Genomic DNA, 9,871 nt, shown 5'->3' with positions numbered 1-9,871 from the left:
ATAATATGTATAAACAATAATATTTAATCATTTACACAGATAAATATATGTATACATGCAAAATTACCAGAGAAATCATCAACTAAGTGAATCTGCAAAATCTACTGCATAAAATTATATAAAACAAATGACTAAATTTTACTGCTGTACAAAGAGTAAAATTGCTCTTATGACAAGATGGTATTGGAACCTCTTTCCGTTCTTAATGTTTTGGAAATCATCAACTTTACTCAGTGTAAAGCAACAGATAAAACAATATTCAGTGTAAAGAAACAAATACAGTAAGAGAAAAGAATTCCCAACAGCTTTTTAATCTGAGAAAAGGGACCTATTGCCTTAGCACATCACACAGAACTACATTTCCAGATGGAAAGGTAAAGTGGTCTATTTACTTGTGTGTTTGAAGGTAACATTGTCAAAAAGGAAACAAATGTAGGTTTGACAGTTTTGTGATTCCCCTACGAGACTAGAAAATCCATTTAGATGGATTGTTACACAGCATCTGGTATATCAAAAGCATTCTGTAGAAGAAGACTGTAGCTATGAATATGATTACATACATCTAGTAACTGAAGGCCAGTGATTATCTTGAGTACTGCAGACATAGCAGTTAGGTATCTGTACTGTAAAATAAGAAAATCCTATTTCTAGTATCATTTAGTAAAACAAATTATAATAAAGCAAAGTTTATAAAAGTAAAACAAGGCACAAAACTCAAAATTGTGGAAAATATTATAGCACCTATATCTGGGCATAAGAAATGTGTGACAGGTGATAAATCCAACACATTATAAAAAGTAACAAGAATTAGAAAAAAATTGGTGACATTCAAGTGACAAATATTACAAAGTGAATAGTGTGAACAATGCTTCTGTATTTTTCTTTGCTGCACCATCAGAAACATAGTAATTTCCCTGTCCTTTAATATTTCTGGAATAATTTTTAAAAATCAGATTAAGCATACAGTCCATGGTTATACACTACACTACACTACAATGTAGGCAGTATTCATAAAACATAATTTCATATATAGGGTTGACATTCAAGTGGATTTACTTACTTTAAAATAGAACACTTTGGTTATGATATTGGCCTGGGAAGAATTTCCTGAGGTTTTTTTTTTTTTTTTTTTTTCTATTCAATACTTGCATTGTTGTACCACCAGTAAATAAAATGGGTTACTGGTGGAAATGTGGAAGAATCTAAGGACATCTGAGGCTGTGAGTTTTACAAAGGAGAGATCTCACAGAGAAAGTTGTTTGTTTTAATGATGTTGGGGAGAATCCATTTGGAGAGAAAAAGGTTGTCTCGCTGGAAGAAGCTAGGAGAAGACCTCTCACTCTATGGCTGCCTGAATGCACAAGTTGCTCTCTTTAGTACCCTAAGGAGAACGGTTTCCCTGTCCCTAACTGCCTGACCACAAATTCCTCCTAAGAAAGTGAGAGCCACAACAAATTCCCTACAGAATGGGTGAAGGCCATTCTGACTGGTAGGAGAGGACTTTCTCCATCCCTGTCCACCACTTATTAAAAATTAAGGACAACAAAAGTACTTGGCAAGGAAGTCTCATCAAATAAGGAATTTGTACTTTGTTCACTATCTAGCCATTGAAATATAGGATTTTACTGTATCGTTTACCTCTTGCTAGTTAAGGATTCCAGAGACATCCTAACAGAATGGCCCTTTTGACGACAGTGGAAAGCAGCAAACAAGGGGCTGTATTACATGAGTAATGTATACATGAGTGCCCTAAGAAGAAATAAACATACTGAATGAATAGAATAATGTAAGGAAGACACACAGCTGAATCAGTAGCACAGGTTGTTCATATTGAAATAAAACAAATGGAAAAGTAATGAGGACTCCCAAGAAAATAAAACATAAATAAGATTTTTCTTGAAAAAAAATAATGTTAAGTTCAATGGAGGAACATAAAATACCGTCATCTCTGCTGAGAATAAAATTAGTGTTCTAAAATATGAAATGAAAGAGACTACTCAAAATACAGGACAAAACCACAAAGGAAATGAGATTATAATAATAAAAATAAGATGTATTTCTGAATAATAAGGATTCTGGATAATAAAACAAAATACAAAGATATTTGTTAGGGATTTGTTAATTTAAGAATCATTAAAATAAAACTTCCCTGTGTTTGAATTGACCTTCTAATGGAAAGTGGCACCTAGAAAAAGTTCACACATCCAGATATTCGTCTCCTTTTTGAAAGAACATTAAAGAACTTCTTATTAAATGTTACCTATTTTTCCCCAGTTTTGAAACTGGTCTGGCCTTCTGATCTGCTTTGGCAAGTGAGAAAGTAGCAAACATGATATAGGAAGAGAGTTCAAAAATCCCTCTTTCAGAACTTGTTAAACTTCTGCCAGGCTATTAGGCTGGCAGTGAGAGAACACACCAGGCAGAAAACACCCTCCAAGCTGGGACCCCTGCAAATTAAACTTGTCCTCAAATGAAATGGAATCTGATTGTAGCTACATGAGCAAACCCATCCAAAAGCAGCTGCTGAACTGCCCAACTGAAAACAAGCAAAATTGCTTACTTACAAGTTAAAAAAATAATTTTTCATTTAAGCTACTAAATTTTAGAGTAGTTTGTTTGGTAGCAAAGTCTAACTGATATGTCCCTTTTTTTTGTCATATAACATTCTTTCTTCTATTTCTTTTAACCTAATAATGTAGATCATTTATAGTCTGTCTCCGGGAAGTTCAAAGTACCCTATCTAAATTCTTACTCATTAGAATCCACTGCTTTTTTTCCTGCTGGTTCTTGCTTATGGTACTATGATCCATTTCTGTTTTGTCTCTTTTTTTCTGTGAAATTTGTTGTTTTCTTCCTAATTGTGAGTTCATGTTCCTTGAATTTTATCTGTGAATCCTTTGAAGCCTGGATTGAAAAGTCATTCCTCCAAAGAGGATTTGTGTTTGTTTCTTACAGTTGATGGGAAAAAATTTGTGGAAAAGATAATTTAAATGAAATCTGAAAATTTTAAGGATCACCAGATGGTGCAAGGCATATCCTCATGCATCCTCCAGGGAGATACATGTTTTGCTTATGTCTTGGCTTCCTCTCTCAGCATTAAAGTTAAGATAGCCACTTTTCTATTGCAAGTTGTACTCATCTCTCCTTCACAATTACACTGAGCATGTTATATTTGAGGAAATCATATTTATGTGGGGATCTACTATTAGACCCCCCGCCTTGTGCAGGCCCTGAGCTTTATTTCTTATCCTCTATAACTCATGTAGTCATCAAAACAGAATTTCATTGTTTCCCAGGTACTATGGACTGAATGTTTGTATCCCCTGAAAATTCATATGTTAAAAACTAAAACACAATGCAATTGTATTTGGAGGCAGGGCCTAGGAGAGGTAATTAGGTCATGAGGTTGGAGCCCTCATGAATGGAATCAGTGTCGACATAAGAAGATACACTAGAGAGATGACCTATCTCTCAGCCATGTGAGGGTACAGCAAGAAGGCAGCTGTCTACAAGCCAGAAAGCAGCCCCTCTCTAGATACTGGGTCTGCCGGCATCTTAAACTTGGACTTCCCAGCCTCCAAAACTGTGAGAAATAAATGTTGTTTAAGCTACCCAGAATATCGTGTGTTTGCTATAGCAGCCCAAACTGTTTAAGGTACCAAGTCAGTAGAAAATCTCTGGTAAAAAAAATGCCTTGATGTTTGATTACCTCCCAGAGCTCTGACTTTTGCTTTGCTTTAGCCTTTGAAAATTCATTCTTTTGTGAGACAGGAAACTGATTTTAATTTTCTCATAGAAGGGTTGTTCATGGTTTATTCTCTACTGTATTGCCACTAATCTCTTTCATATAATCTACTTGGCTACCTAATCTACGATAGAAACCATTGGTTTCCTTCCATTATCTTTGCCTTCTCATACATTTGTATGTGCATCAGGTTTTGTCTTGAATCAGACTATTAGCATACTTACTTCATTTAGGTATATTTGTGGTCAGTCAATGTACAAACATATCAGACACCAGTCTTATGGAAGGTTCAGCTGTCCCAAACTCTCAGGCCGTTGACTTGCAATGATGCTTGAAAAGCCAACATTTCTAATCAATCATTTAATGACTTTTACGTGAGATTCTTCCTAAATATGTGAGAAGAACAATGAACAGGGAGAAACTGAAGACACACATTAATTTGCCTCACTATTTTGCCTAGGGCTGGCCCTACATATAACAGTGTATATTTTTCATTAAATAGAATAATAAAAAATCAAATGCAATTAACTGAACTAATATGAAGGGACAAGATAAATGCTATAACCTAATAGAATTCGATTGCTAACAACTTCAAGCCATAGCTGTCTTATTTGTGGACTACAGCAAATAACATTAAGCTAAAGAACCAACTAATGGATGATTAATGTTCCTTATTAAATTAGATGAAGGAAAATAACAATGTTAGTTGTTAGCAAGTCACCAGAGTGGGGAGAAAAAAAAAAAAGAAACTTTGACAAGGATAATTTTTCTGAAGTTTTATTTTATAAAGATGGTGAATAAATTACCCAGAGAAATGGAATTCTGTTCTACTACTGACTGTAAATTTTCTTTCTAATTCTATCTTAAAATACAGTTTATGATTTATGGTTGCTTTTACAAGTGGATAGCAGGCTGCACCTTGGTTATAAACTTGTGTGTACATAGTATACTTCACATTTACAATATCTTTTTCATGATCTCATAGGAAGGCCTTTACAGGTAACTTTGATTAAAGGCAGATTTGTGGAATAGTCTTACCTAAAAGATTATTTCTTCTCTTTACTTAACATTATCTTTTATAGTATTTTTATATAATCTTCTTCTTTCTGACCTTGATCACAAAGCCACACGTGGAAAATCAAATTTTCCTTAGTACTGCAATGAGAATCTACTTTTGTGCATTAATTATATGATCAAGCAAAGAATCAAGAGACTGTTCCAGAAGGAGCTTAAAATGTCTTCATGCTTGAATAGTCTCCAGGTTCATAGTACATGAAAGACTAATGTTCAAAGTACATTAAATAGAGAGAGACAAAAACTCCAGTTAAAAAACAAACATTGTGAAGTTGATTTAAAAAAAATTAATCCAACTGAGTTCTTCATACAAAGCACCCCTAATTCTTAAGGATAGAGAAAAGTTGAGAGTAAAAGTGAAATACGCCATAATATGAAAGCACTAACCAAAAGAAAATGGGCATAGCTCTATTAAGAGCAAACAATATAATTTTTTTTGTACAAAAAGTACCAGTTATAAAAATAATTTACTTCACAAAATAAGCATTCCAAATGGATAATAAATATATGCAAAAAATCCACATTCAAACCCATGAGTAATCAGGAAAAGGTAAATTGCAACTCCAATTAGAAACCATTTTCCCCTAATCTAGTAGCAAAATTATAAATACTGAAAATGTCAGTAAGGATGTGAAGAAATGGGAAATCTCTTACCCTGCTGGTGAGAATGTAAACTGACACAACCTTGTCAGGAAACAACTTTCCTTTACCTTGAAAAGTTGAAGGCTAATTTTATTACTAAAATTGTACAGACCAGCAATTTCATGCCTAGCTGTATGTTGGAGAAAACGCCTTGAAATATGAATCTGGAACTACAATGCCATCAAAGTAGACTTATTCATACGAATACAAATTAAGAGGGAGGAGATATGGGGATATATGTATATGTACAGTTGATTCACTTTGTTATAAAGCAGAAACTAACACACCATTGTAAAGCAATTATACTCCAATAATGATGTTTAAAAAAAACTCTCAAAAACAACATTACAGAAAATGCAATGATTTTAGAGGATATCTTTTATAACAGCAGTCCCCAACCTTAAAAAAAAAGCCAAATGTGCACCCATGGTGGAATAAACAGATAATTGGTAATTTACATATCTAATAAAATACTATAGAGAAATAAAAATGGACAAGCAATAATTATACTCTAAATTGACACTTCTCAATTTGTGGTCTGGGAACCTCTGGAGATTCTTGAGATCTTTTCAGGGTGTCCACAAGAAACAAGAGAACTATTTTTTTAATAATACTAAGAATAATTTTAGCCTTCTTCCACTCTTATCTTCTAGTGAATATATGGTAGAATTTTTTAAAAGCTACATGGCACATGATTATATCATAACTTTCATGTCTAATGGCATGTGTGTTTTTTTCATTTGTATGTTCTCTTAAGTTTTTCAGTTTTAACTTTCAATATGATAAATTGTCAAAAAACTAATACCTAAGAATTTTATATCTAAATTATGATCATTCTACTGACTACCATGGGACCTCTGAGTGATGTTTCCAACGCTTGCGACTCAAAAATTTCCTCTTAGGGCCTTCCCTGGTGGCGCAGTGGTTGAGAGTCCGCCTGCTGATGCAGGGGACACGGGTTCGTGCCCCGGTCCGGGAGGATCCCACATGCCGGAGCGGCTGGGCCTGTGAGCCATGGCCGCTGAGCCTGCGCTCAGCGTCTGGAGCCTGTGCTCCACAACGGGAGAGGCCACAGCAGTGAGAGGCCCGCGTACTGCAAAAAAAAAAAAAAAAAAAAAAAAAAGATTTCCTCTTAAAATGAGAAAGGTCAAACCAGCAAAATGTAACACTCTAAACGTCAAGTTGATCGTTAGCTTAGCTCACCAGCAAAATGTAACACTCTAAACGTCAAGTTGATCGTTAGCTTAGCTCGGCCACACTACTCAAATACAGAGAACTGGGGAGAATAAGTCAAATTAATTTTCTCTAAAAGTGTTTATTTCTAGCAACTAAGACATTCTTAACTTATGGAACACAAGCAGCATTAAATTTTTCAAATAGCATGAATAAAGCTGAGTTCATCAAAAGGTATGTTTCACTCTGTGAATATTATTAGGGCTCCAACCTAATAACACATTCAAATTAAATTTAAGTGAAGTCTGCTAGTTTGAAAATTAACAAGTATGTTTTTCACATACCTGCTCACTCTTCCCTATGTCGGTTGTTCAGTCTATGAGCCCATGACATTTCTTAGTTAAAATATGTGGCATGCTTATGGAGTTTTGGTTTTATTATAGATAAAAAGAGAGAAGGAAACTTCTGGTGTGTTGCTTAGTTGAAGGCAGAGGATTTAAAAGTGGGTACAGACAGATATAAATAATATATTTTAAACTTAAGGTTTTTTTGTGTGATAAGCATGCTTACAATTTCCAAGTTTTCTTTTTAAATAGTGTAAATCAGTATACATTTTATCACATTATTTAAATTATATTCTTGAGTCTTAGAACAGGTTCATGACAATTATGATATCAAATTAATTAAGATAATGTTTGTGAAAGAATTTAGCACAGTGCCTGCCACTTACAGGTGCTCAAAATTTTCTGTAGAATTGAATATTAAATTCGTGATTTGTAAGCCAAGAAATTATAAGGTACATTTTATTCAATATTGTTAAGATTTTATATCTGTATTTACCTACTTATCCTGATACAGGACACGAGGTCTCTGGATCAAAACACAGACTATTACACATAGAGCATCTTACTGCCAGTTCCCTGAACTCCAGTCACCATGGGGTATGTAATAAAAGCTGGATGTTACTGTGTATATGCATTGGTTACAGTATAGGAGAAAAATCCCCAAATTATGATATTCAAAGCTTAATTAGAGATGCTGTCACTTCTGCTCTTCCTTTTTTCCAGAGAGAAAGGGATGTTAGCTCTAGAATATAAACAAAACTTCTGGAGAAAAAATGGATGGTCCCTAGGTTTTCATTACTCTTAAGTTAGTTAAGTTAGAGATAATAATTTAAATCTCTCTAGAGATATTCACTATCTCTTACTTCCAAGGCATGTTTGCTTTTTAGTCATCTTCTAGGCATTTACTTTGTGCAGTAAGACTTAATTATGCAGAAATGTGAAAATATTCACAGACGATTATCTCCTCCAAAAAAATATATTATAAAATATTAGAAATGCTTAATTGTATTAATGAAGTTAGATCTCTGGGGCATCATTGTGTAATTCATGGTAATTACAAACATTTTATATTCTAGAAAGAAAAGAAAGACTTGATATAACCCCATCATTCATATGAGAAAATGAGGTCCAGAGATTCATAAGAACACATCTTGAATAGTCTGTTAGATACTTACAAGGAAAATCTGTATGAATAAAGTAAATACAGGGTTTCGCATTTCCACAATTACCAATACCAGAAGTATATACTGAGTTGACATTTAAAACGTATGTTAATCAACATTATTTTATTTCAGAAAGATCTTCTCCTCCACAGTTTAATGGCTAATATGAATATAGTGAAATTCACCATAATTATTGTCTATGTGGGCCAGTATATGCAATATATGTGTATTTTTCATATGAAAGAAAACACTGCTGTAAAGAGAATTTCCATATACTGGATTATATTCTTGATTGATAACCTGTCTAAGATGAGCATTTTATACCAATGTATATCAATGCAAGCACAAAATGTAACATAGGTTTCTTTGCCTTTAAGATTAGACAAAATTTTTGACCAAATGCATTTTGTTAAGAATTTAAGATTCTTTATATTTAACAGAATAATGTTTTAACGTTATGTCTTTTCACTTAGCACTTTATTTGAATATTATATTCCCATAGTTTCAAGCTATCTACATAATATATATTTATAACTATAATAAAATATTTAATGCTATTTAAACCTTAAAAATCCAGAAATTTCTTCTACATCATCACAAATGATCAATTAATATACAACATATTCTTAGTGTTGAAGGACTATTCTTTTTATTTATTTATATTTAATACATGACATGAACAAATATTTGATTAATCAGAATATCTAAATTCCTGATGAAAGCAGATAATAAAAGTGAAAGAGAAATAACATAAAAAAATTCTAATATTTAACTTTAGCAAGGTGGTTAAATTTTAATTATAGGGAGATAGACCCTTATGATAAAAAGTGATACTTTATTTAATTTTGCCAATTACTTAGAATTCCATCAACTTGCTTTTTATTATTTCAGTATACTCCTTTAATCTTCTCTGTATTTTATTTTTTGTAATGAGCTTTTGGTACTTATCTATCACAATGGCGGTGGGTGTCTTAATCCCTATTAGTCTGGTTCTATCTGCTGTTTTCCATAGGACATAACAATGTATCCTCCTGAGATATATTCTCCAAGTGTATCTTTTATCTCTTAAACCTGTGGGGATTTTGTGGGAGGCAGTTTAATTCTGTCATTCCCATAAAATCACAGAGCTTCCATCCCTTAGGTTAAATATCAAGTTAATCATTAAAAGGATAAAGACAGGGGCTTCCCTGGTGGCGCAGTGGTTGAGAGTCCGCCTGCCGATGCAGGGTACACGGGTTCGTGCCCCGGTCCGGGAAGATCCCACATGCCGCGGAGCGGCTGGGCCCGTGAGCCATGGCCCCTGAGCCTGTGCGTCCAGAGCCTGTGCTCCGCAACGGGAGAGGCCACAACAGTGAGAGGCCCGTGTACCGCAAAAAAAAAAAAAAAGGATAAAGACAAAGCACTCAGGCTTACTAGAGCCAGTGCATAAATAAACGTGAAGAACTTAAATGAAAAACCCCTCAGGTACTTGGGATATTAGGAAGTATTTAACAGTAAAAACCTATTAGCAACATTGAAAAGTTCTTTAGAACAGCAGGGTAGTTTATTGTAGTCACTCAACTGAAAACTGTTCTCAAGCAGCCAAAGCCAAACTAATCTACAAAAACTATTCCCACAGCCAGTGCCATCTCTTAGGTAATAAGAGAGGAGACAGAGAAAAGGACTATTCTAAAAGAGCTGCAACAGATACTTTACAAGTTATGGCTTGGGGAAGAGCTATACCTTCTTAC

Source organism: Tursiops truncatus, chromosome 1 (genome assembly GCF_011762595.2).
Source record: "Tursiops truncatus isolate mTurTru1 chromosome 1, mTurTru1.mat.Y, whole genome shotgun sequence".
NCBI lineage: Eukaryota > Metazoa > Chordata > Mammalia > Artiodactyla > Delphinidae > Tursiops > Tursiops truncatus.
Note: the sequence above shows the minus strand (reverse complement) of the source record.